Below are 23,109 nucleotides of genomic sequence, written 5' to 3' on the forward strand. Positions count from 1 at the left end.
CTGAATGGCAGGAAGCTTGGCCCCAGTGATGTACTGGGCCGAACGCACTACCCTCTGTAGTGCTTTACGGTCAGATGCCGAGCAGTTGCCATATCAGGCTGTGATACAACCGGTCAGGATGCGCTTGATGGTGCAGCTGTAGAACTTTCTGAGGATCTGGGGACCCATGCCAAATCTTTTCAGTCTCCTGAGGGGGAAAATGTGTTGTTGTGCCCTCTTCACGACTGTCTTGGTGTGTTTGAACCATGATAGTTCGTTGGTGATGTGGACACCAAGGAACTTGAAACTCTCGACCCGCTCCACTACAGCCCCATCGATGGATCGCTAGCGGAACGCCTCACCAATATCCAATGGTAGCGCCTGGCGCGAAATATGAAAAACCTTAAAAATGTTCTAATTTCAATTTCTCAAACATTTTTGAGATAAGACTTTTGTAATATTTGTGAAATGCATATTGTTATGTTTGGTAGCACTTATTGATTTTTCCTTTGCCTCCAACCCCTTTCCATACGTGGAACGGATGTGGGTGGGGCTAGGTCTACATAGAGGTGCTGTTTTCAGAAAATTCACAAAAGCTCTGACGAAGGCCGTTAGGCCGATACGTAAGCTTATTAAATATACTATCAAGAACAGTGTGCGGTTTCCTTTTTTTCCTTCATCCTGAGATAAGACTTTTGAAAGATAAGACTCTCCTTTATCTAACCACATTGTCCGATTTCAAAGAGAGAGTACCCAGCCAGAAATAATCACACACCCATTTTTCAAGCTAGCATATATGTCACAAAAAACAAAACCACAGCTAAATGCAGCACTAACCTTTGATGATCTTCATCAGATGACACTCGTAGGACATTATGTTATACAATACATGCATGTTTTGTTCAATCAAGTTCATATTTATATCAAAAACCAGCTTTTTACATTAGCATGTTTTGTTCAGAACTAGCATACCCACCGAAAACTTCCGGTGAATTTACTAAATTACTCACGATAAACGTTGACAAAAAACACAACAATTATTTTAAGAATTATAGATACAGAACTCCTTTATGCAATCGCGGTGTCAGATTTTAAAATAGCTTTTCGGTGAAAGCACATTTTGCAATATTCTGAGTACATAGCCCGGCCATCATGGCTAGCTATTTTGACACCCACCAAGTTTGGGTGTCAAAATAGCTCAGATTTACTATAAGAAAAATTGGATTACCTTTGCTGTTCTTCGTCAGAATGCACTCCCAGGACTTCTACTTCAACAACCAATGTTATTTTGGTTCAAAATATTCCATAGTTATATCCAAATAGCTCCGTTTTGTTCGTGCGTTCAAGTCACTATTCGAAGGGTGACGCGCCGGCGCGTTTCGTGACAAATAAAATGCAAAATATTCCATTACCGTACTTCAAAGCATGTGAAATGCTGTTTAAAATCAATTTTTATGCGATTTTTCTCGTAAAATAGCGATAATATTCCAACCGGGCGATGACGTATTCGTTCAAACACTGAAAGAAAAAAATTGAGTCGTCACGTGCACGAGCGCCTCAGTGTCATTGTTCTCAGAAGGACCACTCACCAAAACCCCTGCTGTTTTTCGCCCAGAGACTGCAGAGCTATCATTCAATGTTCTGGCGCCTTCCTAGAGCCAATGAAAGCCTTAGAAAATGTCACGTTACAGCACAGAGGCTGTATTTTTGATAGAGAGGCTATAGAAGGACAAGAAATGGTCAGACAGGGCACTTCCCATATAGAATCTTCTCAGGTTTTGGCCTGCCATATGAGTTCTGTTATACTCACAGACACCATTCAAACAGTTTTAGAAACTTTAGAATGTTTTCTATCCAAATCTACTAATTATATGCATATTCTGGTTTCTGGGCAGGAGTAATAACCAGATTAAATGTTAATTAAGTGTTTCCGGAACTCCAATTCGAGCAGCAGCAGCTGAAAAATGAGCTCCTACAAATATTGAAATTTACATGGTTTTTAGAGTGAAGTACATCGGAAAAAAGCAAAAGAAAACTGCAAGACTGAATAGGAGAAAAAACAAGCAACAAACAAAGAAGATAGGCTTTTGAAAAATAACAATTTTTCATAAAATTGTAGTTATCTTAGCTAGCTGAATTGTTTACCAGTTGCTAAGCAGTTGCTAGGGACTCTTTTGGAAGAAGCTAGCTAGCTAACGAAGAACAACAAAGAATATCTAGTTAACAGAAGAAAATAAAGAGAAAATCAGGACAGAAGAAAAAGGATATCAAAGTGAAACAGTTCTCTAAAGACACAAGAGACAATAATACAAGAAACAACACTTCTGTAGCTTGTCAACTATGTGTCTGTCTATCCCTGTTCTCTCCCCTCTGCACAGGCCATACAAACGCTTCACACCGCGTGGCCGCTGCCACTCTAACCTGGTGGTCCCAGCGCGCACGACCCACGTGGAGTTCCAGGTCTCCGGCAGCCTCTGGAACTGCCGGTCTGCAGCCAACAAGGCTGAGTTTATCTCAGCCTATGCTACCCTCCAGTCCCTAGACTTCCTGGTGCTGACGGAAACATGGATTACCACAGATAACACTGCTACTCCTACTGCTCTCTCTTCATCTGCCCACGTGTTCTCGCATACCCCTAGAGCATCGAGCCAGCGGGGTGGTGGCACTGGAATCCTCATCTCTCCCAAGTGGACATTCTCTCTTTCTCCCCTAACCCATCTGTCTATCTCCTCATTTGAATTCCATGCTGTCACAGTTACCAGCCCTTTCAAGCTTAACATCCTTATCATTTATCGCCCTCCAGGTTCCCTTGGAGAGTTCATCAATGAGCTTGACGCCTTGATAAGTTCCTTTCCTGAGGATGGCTCACCTCTCACAGTTCTGGGTGACTTTAACCTCCCCACGTCTACCTTTGACTCATTCCTCTCTGCCTCCTTCTTTCCACACCTCTCCTCTTTTGACCTCACCCTCTCACCTTCCCCCCCTACTCACAAGGCAGGCAATACGCTTGACCTCATCTTTACTAGATGCTGTTCTTCCACTAATCTCATTGCAACTCCCCTTCAAATCTCCGACCACTACCTTGTATCCTTTTCCCTCTTGCTCTCATCCAACACTTCTCACTCTGCCCCTACTCGGATGGTATTGCGCCGTCCCAACCTTCGCTCTCTCTCTCCCGCTACTCTCTCCTCTTCCATCCTATCATCTCTTCCCTCTGCTCAAACCTTCTCCAACCTATCTCCTGATTCTGCCTCCTCAACCCTCCTCTCCTCCCTTTCTGCATCCTTTGATTTTCTCTGTCCCCTATCCTCCAGGCCGGCTCGGTCCTCCCCTCCTGCTCCGTGGCTCGACGACTGACTACGAGCTCACAGAACAGGGCTCCGGGCAGCCGAGCGGAAATGGAGGAAAACTCGCCTCCCTGCGGACCTGGCATCCTTTCACTCCCTCCTCTCTACATTCTCCTCTTCTGTCTCTGCTGCTAAAGCCACTTTCTACCACTCTAAATTCCAAGCATCTGCCTCTAACCCTAGGAAGCTCTTTGCTACCTTCTCCTCCCTCCTGAATCCTCCTCCCCCCCCTCCTCCCTCTCTGCGGATGACTTCGTCAACCATTTTGAAAAGAAGGTTGACGATATCCGATCCTCGTTTGCTAAGTCAAACGACACCGCTGGTCCTGCTCACACTGCCCTACCCTGTGCTTTGACCTCTTTCTCCCCTCTCTCTCCAGATGAAATCTCGCGTCTTGTGACGGCCAGCCCCCAACAACCTGCCCACTTGACCCTATCCTCTCCTATCTTCTCCAGACCATTTCTGGAGACCTTCTCCCCTTCCTCACCTCGCTCATCAACTCATCCTATACCGCTGGCCATGTCCCTTCCGTCTTCAAGAGAGCGAGAGTTGCACCCCTTCTGAAAAAACCTACACTCGATCCCTCCGATGTCAACAACTAACGACCAGTATCCCTTCTTTCTTTTCTCTCCAAAACTCTTGAACGTGCCGTCCTTGGCCAGCTCTCCTGCTATCTCTCTCAGAATGACCTTCTTGATCCTAATCAGTCAGGTTTCAAGACTGGTCATTCAACTGAGACTGCTCTTCTCTGTGTCACGGAGGCTCTCCGCACTGCTAAAGCTAACTCTCTCTCCTCTGCTCTCATCCTTCTAGACCTATCTGCTGCCTTTGATACTGTAAACCATCAGATCCTCCTCTCCACCCTCTCCGAGTTGGGCATCTCCGGCGCGGCCCACGCTTGGATTGCGTCCTACCTGACAGGTCGCTCCTACCAGGTGGCGTGGCGAGAATCTGTTTCCGCACCATGCGCTCTCACCACTGGTGTCCCCCAGGGCTCTGTTCTAGGCCCTCTCCTATTCTCGCTATACACCAAGTCACTTGGCTCTGTCATATCCTCACATGGTCTCTCCTATCATTGCTATGCAGACGACACACAATTAATCTTCTCCTTTCCCCCTTCTGATAACCAGGCGGCGAATCGCATCTCTGCATGTCTGTCAGACATATCAGTGTGGATGACGGATCACCACCTCAAGCTGAACCTCGGCAAGACGGAGCTGCTCTTCCTCCCGGGAAAGGACTGCCCGTTCCATGATCTCGCCATCACGGTTGACAACTCCCTTGTGTCCTCCTCCCAGAGTGCTAAGAACCTTGGCGTGATCCTGGACAACACCCTGTCGTTCTCCACTAACATCAAGGCGGTGACCCGATCCTGTAGGTTCATGCTCTACAACATTCGCAGAGTACGACCCTGCCTCACACAGGAAGCGGCGCAGGTCCTAATCCAGGCACTTGTCATCTCCCGTCTGGATTACTGCAACTCGCTGTTGGCTGGGCTCCCTGCCTGTGCCATTAAACCCCTACAACTCATCCAGAACGCCGCAGCCCGTCTGGTGTTCAACCTTCCCAAGTTCTCTCACGTCACCCCGCTCCTCCGCTCTCTCCACTGGCTTCCAGTTGAAGCTCGCATCCGCTACAAGACCATGGTGATTGCCTACGGAGCTGTGAAGGGAACGGCACCTCCATACCTTCAGGCTCTGATCAGGCCCTACACCCAAACAAGGGCACTGCGTTCATCCACCTCTGGCCTGCTGGCCCCCCTACCTCTGAGGAAGCACAGTTCCCGCTCAGCCCAGTCAAAACTGTTCGCTGCTCTGACACCCCAATGGTGGAACAAGCTCCCTCACGACGCCAGGACAGCAGAGTCAATCACCACCTTCCGGAGACACCTGAAACCCCACCTCTTTAAGGAATACCTGGGATAGGATAAAGTAATCCTTCTAACCCCCCCCCCCCCTTAAAAGATTTAGATGCACTATTGTAAAGTGGTTGTTCCACTGGATATCATAAGGTGAATGCACCAATTTGTAAGTCGCTCTGGATAAGAGCGTCTGCTAAATGACTTAAATGTAAAATGTTAAATGTAAATCGGGTATGTTTTTTATCCGGCCGTGAAAATACTGCCCCCTATCCCAAACAGGTTAATGGGGGGCTAAATTGGCCTGCCTTTCCATGATAAGCTCCTTTGTCTTGCTCACATTAAAGGGGGGATTGTGATCCTTGCACCACACTGCCAGGTCTCTGACCTCCTCCCTATAGGCTGTCTCATCGCTGTCGGTGATCAGGCCTATCGCTGTTGTGTCATCAGCAAACTTAATGATGGTGTAGGAGTCATGGGTGAACAGGCAGTACAGGAGGGGACTAAGTACTCGCCCCTGAGGGGCCCCAGTGTTGAGGATCAGCGTGGCAGATGAGTTGTTGCCTACCCTTACCACCTGGGGGTGGTCCGTCAGGAAGTCCAGGATCCAGTTGCAGAGAGAGGTGTTTAGTCCCAGGAACCTTAGCATAGTGATGAGCTTCATGGGCACTATGGTGTTGAATGCTGAGCTGTTGTCAATGTACAGCATTATCACTTAAGTGTTCCTTTTTTCCAGGTGGGAAAGGGCAGTGTGGAGTGCGATTCAGATTGTGTCATCTGTGGATCTGTTGGGGCGGTCTGCAAATTGGAGTGGGTCTAGGGTATCTGGGAGGATGCTGTTAATGTGAGCCATGACCAGCCCTTCAAAGCACTTCATGGCTACCGACGTGAGTGCTACGGGGCGGTAATCATTTAGGCAGGTAACTTCGATTCCTTGGGCACAGGGACTATGGTGGTCTGCTTGAAACATATAGGTATTACAGACTCGGTCAGGGAGAGGTTGAAAATGTCAGTGAAGACACTTGCCAGTTGGTCCGCGCATGCTTTGAGTAATCCGAGTAATCCGTCTGGCCTTGCGGCTTTGTGAATGTTTACCTCTCTTGGGTAGGGGGCAGTATTTTCATGTCCGGATGATTGCATTTTCCTTTCCCAAATGAGCGGTAATTTAGAATGCATAAGATACTGTATTTACGATAGCTTCTCCCTTTGTTCCTCAGTCTTCCCACTCTTTCAATCAACCACCCCCCCCCCCCCCCGTTTTCTTTGTGTAACCAGCCTCTAAATCGGCTCCGTTCTCCAGGTCCATCAATGTATGATTCATTCTGTGTATATGTAATTCTGTGTGATTAGTTAGGTATTTAGTAAATAAATAATTCAACCAAATGTTGTATTGCTGATTCAACTTGTTAGCCAGGGTTCGTGAAGATAACCAAGAATTTACAACTTTCAGATGCGACTGAAATAAGGCGAGGATTAAATATTGACTGCTATTGATGTAAAAGATTACTAGGTCTTTAAGAGTTTATTCAGAAGATAACAGCTCTATAAACATTCTTTCGTGGTGCCCCGACTTTCTAGTTAATTATTTACCTGATTTGCTTAATCAGGTAATATTAATTACAGAAAGGATTTTATAGAATAGCATGTCATATCACTTAATCCAGTATAGCCAAAGGCTCCCTGTGAGGAATCTAATATAGAATGACACTTTCATTTTGATTCAGCCTATATAAAATTGAAAAGCAGATTACATAACATACCAAGTTTATTATACACATTATTGGAGTTGTAGACAGGAATTATTGGTTGTGCGTGTGTGTGCTCTGGAGAACTCTTTCCCGTGTTGTTCTTTGACGTAGTCAGTGGGTAGCGTAAGCGAATACAGTTCTGTATGAGGGTTGATAAAGCTAATTATAGATATTTGAGAAATAGTGCGCGGGGCTATTTCTGCCTTACGCGTTTCAGACGCGGATAGGCTCGGTCATAAGCCAGCCAATTGAAATTGAGTAGATATTAGCTTGACCAGCGATAATTATCTCTCTGTCTCTCTCGCGTTTCCACGCGAGTAGACCACGGTGCATTTCGTTTTTTGCCGCGAGTTCCGGTTAAAACATCGTCAAATAACGCCGAAAAGGGTTTGAACATAATATGTTATGAGTAAAACCTTTCCCTTGCTAATGGAATCCTATGTTATGCCTGAAAAATGCACAAAGTAGGATTAGCTTGTACGAGATGCTAAGCTAACAAAGGGAAAACGGCCATTTTGTTTCTTGGGCCACGTTGTAATTACTCCGCCTTGCGGAACAGAAGTCCCGCCCAGGGTACTTCCACTTGATTTCAGCGTGTGCCAGCAGTGACCTCTGAGGAATCACCAGTACTTTCCTTCAAGAAGAATTAGTCAGGTGACACTCAAGTCGTTGCTTACGATATCCAGATGGATATCGATGTCTCATTCAATTTAACTAATAAGTAAATTTGCCAGATTTACATTATCAAGTGGATCTTTTAAATAATATCTAAATAGATTCGTTTTCTAAATGAGACCCTGTAAACTTTTTCCAAACTAACCTAGATGAAGGAACTTCTCAGGTTAATTAAAGTTTAATTCCCAAATAGCCTATACAGGTTTGATTTATCATTAAATTGATCAATCAGTAAAATTTTGTTTTTGAAAAACACATTCAGTAACCCCACCTCCAGCGGGAATCCCATGTGGCTTCGGCCTTAGGGAGAAGTGTACCATATTGGTGAATGTACCCTAACATCTGAATTACGGTTTACACTTATGATATCCAATCAATGGAGATTGTATGGATTATCATCTCATTCAATTTAATAATTTAAATTGTTGAACATACCTTAATGTTCTTCCAATCAAATGAGACACTTTTAAACTTCCCATATGAACCTGGATGAACTAACTTCTCAGGTCAATTAAAGTTTAATTCCCAGATAGCCTATCCAGGTAGGATTAATCATTATCATTGATTAATTATTTCAACTTGCTTTTGCAAATTCATTCACGTCCAACTTCCACATTACTGGTACAGTACTGATGGTTCGGTAACATCTATAAATAGATTAAACTTGTCTTTGCAGCTTCCAACAAATTCCAAACCGGAAATTTGAAAAAATAGGAAAACTTTTCCTCAAAATGTTTCTAATAATGTGCAAGCTATCAGAGGAGGTGGTCACCACTCCTCCGCTAATTAGTGAACCGCCACCCTTAAAAGGATTGATCTCTGACCTCAGCAGCGATACCAACCCTAATTATGCCATTAGCAAAAAAACTGCCGAAATTGCGAACGCTCTCCGAAATCAACCATCAAACACAGGCTTTGTGACAGTTCTCTGCACTTTAGCACTTATGTATCGCCATCAAAGACTGGCATCAGTCCAATACCATAGTGCCCAGCTGAAGCACGTGCAAGACATGGCTAACATGAAGGGACAGGTGGAGAGAACTGCCAAAAGCAGGAAATGAAAACATTCTGCTAGTCGAGGAACTCCGTTTGAAATCGGAACAATTAAAAGTAATTGCAAATACCTATGACAATGAACGAGCACAAATTCTCCAACAAAATCGTTGTGTCCAGGAACAAGTCGATTTAGCCAAAACTAAATACGATGTAGTCCACTCCAAACTAGATAAATCTGTCGAGTTATCTACAAACAGGAGCGCGCAATTTGATAACATGCGGGCAGTTTTGTTGAACGTTACTCAAGGTAACAATGTTCTACTCCAAATTCTGCAGACCAAAGATGATCAGTTAATGAACACAATGACTAAGTTGGATGACAAATCAGCAGAACTCATCGAAGTCGCTGACCAAATTAATGTTGAGAGAACTCGGGTGATGAAGATGGAAATTTTGATTTCTAAGCAAGCGGAAGAAATCTCATTACTGAATCTCTCGCTCCGTACTCAAGACCTCTATCTGCAAACCATGACAGACACGTTTGAGACCGAAAGGAGCAAGTGCGACAATCACGTGTCCAAAATCAGTACTCTAAATGCTCAAGTGGCCTCTGCAATGCAGCGGAATACCACCCTTTGGTACCATCTGGAGGAAGTCCAGAATGGTCACGCTCTACAGCGTGACTATCCATCCAAGCAACCGGAGCCCTGTACTCAAAGGAGTAAAGATGATAGGTTTCAGACTTTGCCACCCTCATGTGTCCCTCAGTCTTCTCCTCTCGGCCATTCGGCACTGAGTAATATGGCGCCTCTTGGCCAACAAAGCCAAAGCTTGGCTTCTCCTCTTGGCCTTTCAGCCCCAATTTCCCCACAGGATGAAGCCAACCCTCTCCGCCCGCTTGACGCGGAATACCTTGACAAACTCGTCAAGAATTTCCCCACCTTTGACCCCATTCCAGGTCAGCCAAACAATACTGAGACGTTCCTAGCTGACATAGAGGACGCGTTGGGTGGCTACCCGAATGCTACGGGTTCTGACAGGGTTTACCTGTTGAAGTGAACGTCGAATAGACACGTGACGAGGTTCATTCATCTACAACGGCAACACGTTCTAAATGACTACGCTAAACTTGCCACAGCTTTGAAATTAGAATTCAGTGGTTCTGCAACTGGCAAACACGATAGCTCACTGGCTAACATGGTCAAACAAGCTCGGAACGAACACCCACAAGCTTACTATCATAGGCTTCGTTCAGCTTACTTTGGCCTACTCACTGAAACAGAATGGAAGAGCTGTTAGCATTCAAACAAATGTTTCTGTCGAACATGTATCCCACCTTTATTACGTACTTGGGTCCTGCAGCCCACGTTGGCTTGCCTATTGTTGGTAAATGGAATGAGTAGAAGGGAGAGTCGGTCAAGGACTGATTCGGACAAGGCGCTAAATTATATGACAAGCGATAGTTTATTCAGAGTGAAGATATTTGGTACAGCGTGCACGGACTCGTTCCAGTAGCTCTGAGGGAGCCAGCGGAAGAGAGCCCCTAAAACAGTTTGTTTACATGTTTTATACAACACAAAAAGTAGGTTGAGTCTTGAAGTCCCGATCCTCTGGTTGGCTCAGGTCCAGGCGCTGTCACCGTCGATTGGCTCCATCTGTTCATGCGTCTTCCTGCGATCTTGCGCAATGTTCTGATGATTTTGAGTTTCTATCAAAGCTCTAAATCTGGGTGTGAGTGCCTTGGATAAGCTATGGCATATATGTGTGTGTGTGTGTGTTCCTGTTTTCACAGGGTCGAGCATGCCAGACACTGTTGCTGTTATCACGAGATGGGGCCCCCGTAGGCTTGTGGTTGGGCCAGTTCCTGTTATGTGCTGCAAGTGGAAACATCAGTTTGCTTGTGTAAGCTGCATTGAGACATAACTAGTTGGTTAGTGGAAAACATGTGTAATAGCTGCAATTCATGGTAATAACGTTTGTTAGCTTGATGCATGTTAGAGGCACACTAAGTAGAAAATCTTACAAATGTAAAAAATGTTGCTTAAATAGCAAATCTTACACTATCCTACAACTCAGAGAGCTTGCAAGCACAGCTTTTGAGGCATCAAAAGCTCGCAACACTAAGAGCCCTGACCACTCGGTTTTGAAGTTTGACCAGGAGCACTCACTCCAGTTAGAGGCTGCATTATCAGGTATTGGAGCGTTGAGAGATGATGCACAACAACAGTTTCTACTCCGAAACCACGAATCCAATAACCACCGTGGTCGAAATAACTGTAAAGTACGTCGCCATCAAAACGACTACTGCTTCAATCGACCTGTTCGCTACGTTCCTGCACCCAGGTTGGGTGCAAGGGTAACAAAGGGTTGAAGGAAAGGGTTGAAGGACGATCAAGGATGATCAAAACGTAGACCAATGTTCTCCAGAAGTTCCACTACGTGAAGAACTAAAGCAAGAAACATTTGAGAAAAGGGTAAAAGATAAGTCCCAAGCACTACACGGGGAATTACCGGACACCAGGTCCGCAGGAATTAACACCCATAGTAAGGACGTTAAAATTCAAATTTCTCCCGCTCCCATTCGAGACCCTATCCAGCGTCCGCTTGATTAAGAAAGAAGCCCACGGGCTTTGTCTATAGACTCTGATACAAAGGTTGCGAAGAAAAAGGTTAAACGCTTTGTTAAAGCCAAGCCCACTCAAAATCTGAAAAGTTGATCTGCTTCCACCTTGAACAGAAATGACACATCACGTCGTTGCGTACGACCACTCCACTTTGTGGGGAATATGTCCACTAATCACGAATCTAAACGCCCATACCTGGAAACGGTCCTGGAGGACTGCTTAACTTGTCATGCGCTAATTGATTGAGGTGCAACAATATCACTCATCTCTCAAACATTGTTCGATGATCTCAAAAGGGCTTTGAAGCCAGCTAAATGTTGGTTAAAAGTGGAACAATGCGACACTACACTTCGAGGGGTCACTCAGACTACCTCGCCTCTCACATTGAGAGTCATGCTGAAACTACACTTCCAGGACGTATCGCTCGTTCATCCTGTGTATGTTACCAGCCTCGAAACTGTACCCCTGCTACTTGGAGCAGACTTGATGGATCAGTTACTCCCATTAATGGTTTGGAAAACCAACCAGGTATGGTCACAGGCCACAGTGCCTTCTCCATTGACCACACTGTCTTTCCCTAATGCTAGCTGCAACGCAGTCATTCATGGGGGGTATCTGTCAAAAGCACCCCTTTAGAAAAATATGTTTAAAAACCTCTTGGTGCAGAATCCAATCCAAGGAGATATTACGATATCTCGACACATTCCATCAGCCAATCTGATTGACCATTCTTTCCATGATTTCGAGCCAGCTGTCTCTGTGAAGGATCAACTTCCCTCCTTGCAGTCGTGCAATACGGTAGTTGAGATTAACTTCTCTTGCCCTTCGGACACTTCCGCAAGCACTGCGGTCGTCTCAGCAAGAAAAACATCGATGTGCAGAGTATAATCTGCTTCCGATGATACACCTTCCGCTTTGTGGGAGACTGTCACCCCTTACAATGACACTAATGGCGTCAGTACAGCAACTGACCCAATGACTCCCACTGGTGAAACACTTTGCGATATCACAAACCGATATCCTCGTCTCAGTTCGCAGGTACTGAAGAGGTTACCACACGTGGACGGGGTGGTGACTGACAGGCCTCAGTCACCACCGTTTTGAAGCACAAACACCAGGAGATTTGGTTGAAAGGTTACCACCATTCTCATAATAACGCGCCCACTGACAACTCGTACATAGGGTCCGAACTTTTCGTTTGCGCCTCGGATACCAACACCACCAGCTGGTGGGGGGTCCCGAGACACAAAGGGGGGGAATAGTAGCCCAGACCCATGATGAGCCTCATCGAGGCCGGTGGGGGGGTTGAGACTACGGACAACACCGTACGAGGCCGCCAGAGCATAAATCAAATCTATTTGTAAACTCCCCTATGAGAACAGTGAGGAGCAGACAGGCCCCTAGACGGGGATTATCTTAGAACACATCTAAGATAGTACTGAGGTGTAGTGGACTTGGCAACAAATGGCAACAATAATCATTCCTTGCCATGTGTAGTAGCCACTACAAGACAACTAGTAAAATGCTGTAGGATAACATTTCAGAATAAATTGGTAGGACAACTGGTCCCCTTGACTACCAGTACCAATACCACAGTCAGTCCAGCAACACTCAGTAAAAGGATTAGTAACCTCACAAGTTAAATTACTATTGATAATAGCGAGATAGGAGTCACTCAGAGTGCAACACGGGGAAGGGAATCTCCATTGCACTCTTCCAATGGTTAACACACGCCACTAATAAATAGAACCCACTGTTCAGGAGAAAAGTTATTAGAAGTCATGAACCATGATCACACCGTGTACGACTGGTTCCGTGCTTAGAGAGTACTTCCGTCATGAGGTTAGCTCCTCCGTGGATAACATAGCTATGAAGTAGACTTCTTCATACCTACCACCACTACAATAGTGGAAGACAGTGACTGGTAGTAAAACCACTACAGACTCCCTCGACACCAATTCTGACTGACCTCCAGGCATAGACCTGAAAATTACTTGACTACGTCAGACTCATTCTGAACAAGTTGTAATCTGCCAGGATACTTGGTTTTCTTCCCTTGACATGCACGCTTTGTAAGCATAAATGCACATGCACAATGGAACATCCAATTAGGATTTATGCTAGGATCACTTAAGGGTCCGAGCAAAATACCAGCCTTAGTAAAGTTGAACGTTTATTTTAAGGCCTTTGACTCTACAGCTACAGTACTCACCAGTTTTCTTCCCAGAAGTCCAAAGGTCATCCCTGTAGACTGCCCAAAACTAGTGCCTTACACCTGTAGACTTATCATGTAGTTATCAACTTAGGATAGTACCCTAAGCAACACCCTGCAAATTAGGAAAGCCCTAGATATGACATTAGACAATGCCATGATAGGGTCATTTTGCCAAGACCATGGACATATATAGAATACAGTCTAATTAGATGATTAAGGTGGCATAACTATATTTTGTTTTGTTTATGCTTTCATTTCAGTTTGTTTCATTTTCTTCGGCACGTAGAAAGTGATAGAGCCCTAAACAACTTCCCCATACAACCATCAGTTAGTGCCACAATGCCGCTCATTTGGGAGGAAATGTAATGATATATTTCATGAGTGTGTGTGCGTTGTTAACATCTGCCTAAGTTACTGCACAGATCTTCCAGTCTGGACGACAAGACGACGGGTCCGGAACGACAATCCCAATCCGGACATCTGCTGCCCAGCCTTGGAGCGGACTTCTTCATTTGCAGACACCCAACCTGGGTTTACCACCAGAGGGGGGACTGCAATAGCGATCAGCAACTGGACATCTGCTGCCCAGCCTTGGGGCAGACTTCTTCATTTGCAGACACCCTAACCGGGTCGTGCACCAGAGGGGGGACTGCAACAGCGATCACCAACTGGACATCTGCTGCCCAGCCTTGGAGCGGACTTCTTAATTCGCAGAAACCCTACCCGGGTCGACCACCAGAGGGGGACCACAACAATGGTCCACAACCAGGACAACCCACGGTCATTTTTATGTTGGATTGCAATGTGCAGGTTAATCGCACGATTGAACCCAACATGGGGGGACTGTCATGACGTTGGCTTGTTGGGAGAGGTTTATGACCCCCATAAATACCTTTCCCCTTTTTCCTCTCTCTGCTTTACCGATGTGACTATTGAAAATCCCTTTGTTAACATGGAGAGTCTGGTGACATCAAAAGATGGGAAACGAACCATATTTCGGTAATCCAACCAGTTGAAAATATGCATTGGTACTAAATGAATATGATCTCAGATCAGTTGTTGTCTGAGACGTTTTTACTAATGACAGGATGACATGAACTGTATAGTTATCAGATTCACATGGAATTGTTGTGTAATTTAAATGTTTCAATATGAAACTATTTGTGAAAAGATGAAATGTAATTTTATCTTCCTAATGAGAGAACGGTTTGTCAGAAGAACACCACTCTGCTCACTCAGAGGCCCCGCCCATGTGAACAGACACTGGGTGTAAACTATGAAACACGGCCCTCTCTCCCAATCCTATATAAGTGTAACGATCGTCCAAAGGATTAAACCAAGGTGCAGCGTGGTGAATGTTCATCTTTATTTTAATACGGAACACTTAAACAAAATAATAAACAAATAAAAACGACCGTCACGTCTTGCAGGCTAAATACGAGCAGTACAAAAATAAGATCCCACAAACACAGGTGGAAAAAGGCTGCCTAAGTATGGCTTCCAATCAGAGACAACGATAGACACCTGCCTCTGATTGGAAACCATACCCGGCCCAAAACATAGAAAATAAAACATAGAATGCCCACCCCACACATAGAAAAACAAACCCTCTCTCTCAGGTCAGGGCGTGACAGTACCCCCCCCAAAGGTGCGGACTCCCAGCCGCAAACCTGAACCTATAGGGTAGGGTCCGGGTGGGCATCTATAATTGGTGGCGGCTCTGGTTCTGGGCGTAGCCCCCACACCGCCCGCTGATCCCCCCGCTTCTGTGTCGCCGGAGGAACCAGATCCTGGATCAGCGCCGGAGTCTCTGAACTGCCGACCGCCGCTGAAGACTCGGGGCTACAGGCCGTCGCTGAAGAGCGCCACTGGAGGCTCCGGGCTGAGGAGCGTCGCTGGGGGCTCCGGGCTGAAGAGCGTCGCTGGAGGCTCCGGGCTGAAGAGCGTCGCTGGAGGCTCCGGGCTGAAGAGTGTCGCTCTCAGGTCAGGGCGTGACAATAAGCCCCTTGACGAAAATGTAACGTTCTGTTCCGAGGACGTTAGGGCGACGGTCCTACGTTAAAAGGGCTCAGATAACCTAACAGAATCAGCATCGAATTTCAACGTGAAGATGACGGTCAACATGCCGAAAGGATGAATTTCGACTATACCAGCCAGAATATGGCATGAGCTTAAAAGTATGGCAACTTGGTTAAAAGTATGGCAACTTGGTATGAACTATGAACTCTTATTCACTTATTCACTAAAGCACCCCCACAACATTATGCTGCCACCCCCATGCTTCATGGTTGGGATAGTGTTCTTCGGCTTGCAAGCCTCTCCCTTTTTCCTCCAAACATAACGATGGTCATTATGGCCAAATAGTTAGATTTTTGTTTCATCAGACCAGAGGACATTTCTCAAAAAGTATGATATTTGTGCCCATGTGCAGTTGCAAACCGTAGTCTGGCTTTTTTATGGCGGTTTTGGAGCAGTGGCTTCTTCCTTGCTGAGCGGCCTCTCAGGTTATTTGGATATAGGACTCGTTTTACTGTGGATATAGATACTTTTGTACCTGTTTCCTCCAGCATCTTCACAAGGTCCTTTGCTGTTGTTCTGGGATTGATTTGCACTTTCGCCCGTCGCTCTCTAGGAGACAGAACACGTCTCCTTCCTGAGCGGTATGACGGCTACGTGGTCCCATGGTGTTTATACTTGCGTACTATTGTTTGTACAGATGAACGTGGTACCTTCAGGCATTTGGAAATTGCTCCCAAGGATGAACCAGACTTGTGGAGGTCTACCATTTTTTTTCTGAGGTCTTGGCTGATTTCTTTTGATTTTCCCATGATGTCAAGCACTGAGTTTGAAGGTAGGCCTTAAAATACATCCACAGCTACACCTCCAATTGACTCAAATTATGTCAATTAGCCTATCAGAAGCTTCTAAAGCCATGACATAATTTTCTGGAATTTTCCACGCTGTTTAAAGGCACAGTCAACTTAGCGTATGTAAACTTCTGACCCACTGGAATTGTGATACAGTGAATTATAAGTGAAATAATCTCTGTAAACAATTGTTGGAAAAATGACTTGTGTCATGCACAAAGTAGATGTCCTAACCGACTTGCCAAAACTATAGTTTGTTAACAGGAAATTTGTGGAGTGGTTGAAAAACTAGTTTTAATGACTCCAACCTAAGTGTATGTAAACTTCCGACTTCAACTGTACCTTTGTGTCCGTATTCTGAATGCTGCAGCATGTAGCTTTGTGTTGTAAAAATGTTTGTCTTGTGCAATGTTTGTATATGAAGGTCTTGAGGCTACACCACACTGCCACCTAGTGTTAATGTACTGTAAACAATAGGTCATAAGATAAGACATGATGAGCAAATGGTCTGCTAAATATACTGTTTTCCATTTGAGATCTTAAAAATAAATATCCAACATCTTGTAATAGTTTATAAATGTGAGTTCCATGTAATATGGACATACTAACCCTATCCTTCATGTGGAAAGAAATAAGCGTGTATGCATTGCATTATGACTGAGCAAAATGGATGGAAGGTATCCTCCAGCTGTCCAAAGGCTATTTGTTGCTTGAGAAAATGCATTAATCTATTCTAGAACCAACTTCTGCACTCCACTGATGATGGTTGCTGACAGAGGTATGGTGAAGATTTGATGATCTTCAACTTTACAGATGCGATGGCTGATTCTGGCAGCTGCTTTAAGTGGAGTTCACACTGCGGAAGGATATTTATTTCAGGATCATGAGAAAGAAGAGGATAGGTTGGCCCAGAAAACGCTACAAAGGTGTTGTATCTTCTTGTCTAAGAAATACTAAAGAAAACAATTGTTCTTTAAAACTTAAGTCCTTCTTTATTGAAGTTAATCAGAGCCGTACATGTATTGTGCAATGAGCTGAGATCTTCCGCTCCTCTGCGCGGGCTGCACTTCCCCTAAGTGGTCACGTGACCTCTGATACAATATGCCACATCCCCCATGCCTTTTCCATCACAAGATAAAATAATAACAACGAAAAGTGTCTGGAAGTCCTATATGTAACTCCTTCAACTGTCATTACATCTTATGCTGTAAGCACTGTTTCCACCACACAGGCCTCAACGCTCCATGCTTTACCATCATGCATTTTCACCCTATCATTTGGACTGAGTGCAATGAGCACCTTGGACCCTTTGTCATAGTATCTTTTCCCGTCACTCTTTTCTCTCCATTTGTTAAGAATGACCTTGTCATCCTTCTCTGTTTCTAGGAGTACTGGCAAACTAGTTTTGAGTTTCCTGTTGAACAACAGCTCTGCAGGAGACATACCATGTTTTAGTGGAGTAGCCCAGTGGTTTAACAAAGCTAGATACGGATCTATCTTCGAGTCGGGAGCTTTCTTAAGCAGTAGTTTCACTGTTTTGACACCGTTCTTGACTAACCCATTAGACTGTGGGTACAGTGGGCTGGATGTGACATGCTTGAACCCGTACAGTTTTGCAAAATCACTGAAAGCTGAACTGTGAGGCATTTTCCATACGGACTACGTCTCCGACCCCATGACGAGCAAGTTATCACCTGACTAGCAGTAGTGTCCTTCAGCAAAGCTCTCTGGGTAATGAGCGTAATAGCACATCAATAATGCATCTCCTGCCCTCAAGTGAAAAGAGATATATTCCTACTTTGCCCCATGGTCTCAATACCTCTTTTTTCCTCAACCCATACTGGCTCTGCTCTGTTTTTACCTGTATTTGTAGCATGTTTCACAGGCTCTGAATGTCTGCTCTATATCAGCATTCATCTTGGGCCAGAATTACACTGCTTCTGCACATCATTTTGACCTTTCCATCCCTAGATGGCCCGTGTGTATTTTGATCAACTTGTTTTTCTGTAACACACTTGGTATCACAATTATTGAACCCTTAAACAGAATTCCATCAAGTACAGATAGCTCATCCCTGTATTGACCATAAGGGTATGGTATAGCTTGTACAGACCACTCACATGTTATGGATTGAGTCACCTTTTGCAAACATCTTCTTTTGCAGTAGCATGTGAAATAACTGTCAACATTTCATCTGAGACTGGGCAACTCTTTCTGATAAGGTTTACATGTATGGTCTCGTCCTGCTTGTATATCTGGTTTGGTTCTGAGCAGTCAAAAGCTCTGGACAATGTGTCTGCCACTAACAATTCTTTCCCTGGTCTGTACTTGAGTTGCAAGTCATATTTCTGAAGTTTTGTAAACAGTCTCTGTACCCTTGGTGGTGTGTATGTTAGACCCTTCTTTGCAATAGTAACCAAAGGTATATGATCTGTTTTACCATAGATAATCACATGGAATTTCTCACATGCATATGGCAGTGCCATTGTCTCTTTCTCAATCTGAGCATAGTTACACTCAGAAGTTGTCAGAGCCCTGGAAGCATATGCGACTGGGCGCCATCTAGTGCCATACTGCTGTAACAACACTACACCTAAACCTGCTTTAGAGGTATCTGATGAGATTTTGGTTTTGAGCTTTTCATCATAGAGCACAGCACTGGAGCTTGCATTATCGATGCCTTGAGCTCCACTTTCTGGTGATTACTGTTCCAACACCACTCTGTAGTTTTACACAGTTAGACGTCTCACCTGACTCGCGTGAGTTGCCAGATTAGGTATAAATTTGCCCACATAGTTAACCATACCTAAGGACCTTTGTACACCCTCTTGATCGGTAGGCGGTGGCATGTTCTTGATGGCTATAACTTTGCTTTGGTCTATCTAAACACCTTCACATGTTAGTTTTTCACCCAAGAAGGTAATTTCTGTCTTTCTGAATTCACATTTGAATGCGTTTAGCTTTAGCCCATTAGTTCTGGCTTTCAACCTTGTGTTGTGCTCTTCAAGAATCTTATTCCATATTAGCACACATTTCTGCCTGGCGCAGTCTCAAATATCTGTTTGGATTGTCCTATGAAAGACTTCTGGTGCTGAAGTTAGACCTAACGGGAGCCTTTTAAATCAGTACCTACCAAAAGGAGTGTTGAAAGTACAAAGCCTTGTACTCTCCTTGTCTAGACTGATCTGCCAAAACCCTGAGGAGGCGTCTAGCTTTGAGAAGTATTTAGCCGCTGCTATGTCCCCGAATATTTCCCCTTTGATAGGCAGCTGAAAGTGTTCCCTTTATAAATACTTGTTTAGCTCTTTTGGATCCATACACAGTCTGAGCGAGCCGTCTTTATTCTCAACTATTACTAGTGAGTTGACCCATTCTGTAGACTCTTCTACTTTGTCTAGGATATCTAAGGACTCTAGCTCTAGGACAGTAGATCTGCTTTTAGCTTGTCTCTTAGTGATAATGGGACCTTTCTAGGTGCATGGATCACTGGTCTATTTGGCTGCTCTAACTCGATTTTGTGCTGCACCTTGAGTATTCCTATTCCCTAAAAAACATCAGCATATGCATCCTCATTTCACCATTCACTGTATGAACCCATTTCACTAGACCCAGTAAGTTACATGACTTTAACCCAATGAAGAGTGTTTTTTCTCCCTTTAGTATGACAAACAGAACCTTGTGAGATTCATCATCTACTTCCAGCACCAATGTGCATGTCCCTGAAGTGGCAATTGCTTCACTACTGTAATTCTCCGGAATTATGTTGACCTGTGCTCCAGTGTCAAGTTTGAACACAATGTCAGTTCTATCAGTCTTGAGGGTAGCAGTGCAGTCCTCATCTGGTCCTGCAAGTACGACTGTTCCCACATAGTGTACTGTATTTTTTGTCTACTCCTGAATCACTATGATAAATAAAATATTTCCTTGAGTGTACTTTTAACAGAGCTGAGATTTACTTCAAAGTGCACTCACCCTATTGCTTACACCTATCAAGTTGTTTCATATCTACACAAGTGCCAAGGGAGGAGAGGTTAGGGTTTCTTCTGGCCTAACTATACTGGCCCAATAAGCACATGACCTAGAGATATCCCTTATTGGGACAGTGGTTAGGCCATTCGTCATCAGTGCTGGTGGCCTGTGTTTGAGACTTGCTAGGGGAGTCACCCTACTGTCATTCTTAGCAATATATGCTAATGTCATTATTTTGAAACAGTTACAACACACTTATCTGGTCTAATTAAAATGTGTTTCTCATTGAAATATGGGAATCTGTAGAATTATCCCATGCATGTGTGGGTATGGATGTGTAGAATTCCCACATCCATACCCACACATGCAGTAAGAGCCGGCCCTAGCCTTTGGGAGCAAAACATTTTAGCAGCCCCCATCTTGACAGTGGAGAGAAAAAAGTTTTATAGTTAATTTCCTGCAATTCTACACATTCTTCCATGGGACGGAATTTTTTTTTGCAATTTTATAACACATTTCCTTCAATTCTACAAATTTTTCTATTGGGTGGAGAGAAATCTTTGAGAGTGACTAACAAAATCAATGACGGCCTCACATGGGCTAATTGAGTAACTGACATAACAAGAGAAAACCTGCTGATGCACAACCATATTTCGAAATTGCACCTTGTGCATTCCACTGTTCTAACTCTCAACAGTAAGTTGAGACCCCCCCCCCCCCCCCCAAAAAGTGCTATATATATTGCCCATCCCTGATGTGCACAGAGTATACAAAACATTAGGAACACCCCTTTTGCCTTCAGAACAGACTCAATTCGTTGGTGCATGGGCTCTACAAGGTGTCGAAAGCGTTCCATAGGGATGTTGACTCCAATGCTTCCAACAGTTGTGTCAAGTTGGCTGGATGTCCTTTGGGTGGTGGACCATTCTTGATACACACAGGAAACTGTTGAGCGTGAAAAACCCAGCAGCGTTGCAGTTCTTGACACAAACCGGTGCACCTGGCACCTACTACCATACCCCGTTTAAAGCCACTTAAATATTTTGTCTTGCCCATTCAAGCTCTGAATGGCACACATACACAATCCATGTCTCAATTGTCTCAAGGCTTAAAAATGATTATTTAACCTGTCTCCTCCCCTTCATCTACACTGATTGGAGTGGATTTAACTAGTGGCATCAGTAAGGGATCATAGTTTTCACCTGTATTCACCTGGTCAGTCTATGTCATGTTTTGTATACTCAGTGTATATCATTAATTTATAAGTTCAAAAATGGATGTTCTGCAGATTCCCCCTTTAACATATTGTGATTTGTCCAAAGTGATTCTCTTGCAATTTGTCTGTTTTTCCACATAACAACTTGGAGATGGAATTCTGTGTTGTTTTGGTATAACTGGCATAATCATTGCTTAAATTGAAAATGTGAGAAAGTACAGACATGCAACATTAACACCTGGGCCATATTTAGACTGATGTGATTCCTAATCAGAAACACATGTTTGTTCTACATGGTATATGTTGTGTAGATTTCAAAAAGAAATACAATTCTGTTTGAGATGCTCAGCTATCTAGAATTCTACCGATTCCCATCTTCAATGAGAAACTCCTTTTAATTTGATCAGATAGGTGTTGTAACTGATGCCAAATAATGACGTTAATATACACTGAACAAAAATAGAAACAAAACATGCATTTTACTGAGTTACAGTTCATATAAGGAAATCAGTCAATTTAAATGGTCACAGATACCTCAAAAAAAGGTAGGGGTGTGGATCAGAAAACCAGTCAGTATGTGGTATGACCACCATTTGCCTCATGCAGCACGACACATTTCCTTCGGATAGAGTTGAGTTGATCAGGCTATTGATTGTAGCCTGTGGAATGTTGTCTCACTCCTCTTCAATGGCTGTGCGAAGTTGCTGGATATTGGCAGGAACTGGAACATGCTGACGTAAACCTTCCCTGTAGCTCAGTTGGTAGAGCATGGTGTTTGCAACGCCAGGGTTGTGGGTTTGATTCCCATGGGGGGGCCATGTATGAAATGTATGCATTCACTACTGTAAGTCGCTCTGGATAAGAGCGTCTGCTAAATGACTAAAATGTAAATGTAAAAATGTACATGTTGATCCAGAGCATCCCAAACATGCTCAATGGCTGACATATCTGGTGAGTATGCAGGCAATGGAAGATCTGGCCACCATGGGGCACTCTGTTCACAACATTGACATCAGCAAACTGCTCACTCACACAACACCAAACAGGATGTCTGCTGTCTGGTACAGTTGAAACCAGGATTCATCCATGAAAAGTACACTTCTCCAGTATGTCAGTGGCCATCGAAGGTGAGCATTTGCCCACTGAAGTTGGTTACGGTGCTGAACTGCAGTCAGGTCAAGACCCTGGTGAGGATATGCTATATAAGCGTATAAGCTTCTCTGAGGCGGTTTCTGACGGCTTGTGCAGAAATTCTTCGGTTGTGCAAACCCACAGTTTCATCAGCTCGCTGGGTGGCTTGTCTCAGACCATCTGCCAGTTGAAGAAGCCGGATGTGGTGGTCCTGGTTACATGTGGTTGTGAGGCTGGTTGAACATATTGCCAAATTCTCTAAAATGATGTTGGAGGTGGCTTATGGTAGAGAAATTAACATTCAATTCTCTGGCAACAGCTCTGGTGGACATTCCTGCAGTCAGCATGCCAATGCATACTCCCTCAAAACTTGAGATATCTGTGGCATTGTGTTGTGACAAAACTGCACAATTTAGAGTGGCTTTTAATTGTCACCAACACAAGGTGCACCTGTGTAATTTTATATTTTATTAGTATTCCCATT

Source organism: Salmo salar, chromosome 15 (genome assembly GCF_965601325.2).
Source record: "Salmo salar chromosome 15, fSalSal1, whole genome shotgun sequence".
Classification (NCBI taxonomy): domain Eukaryota; kingdom Metazoa; phylum Chordata; class Actinopteri; order Salmoniformes; family Salmonidae; genus Salmo; species Salmo salar.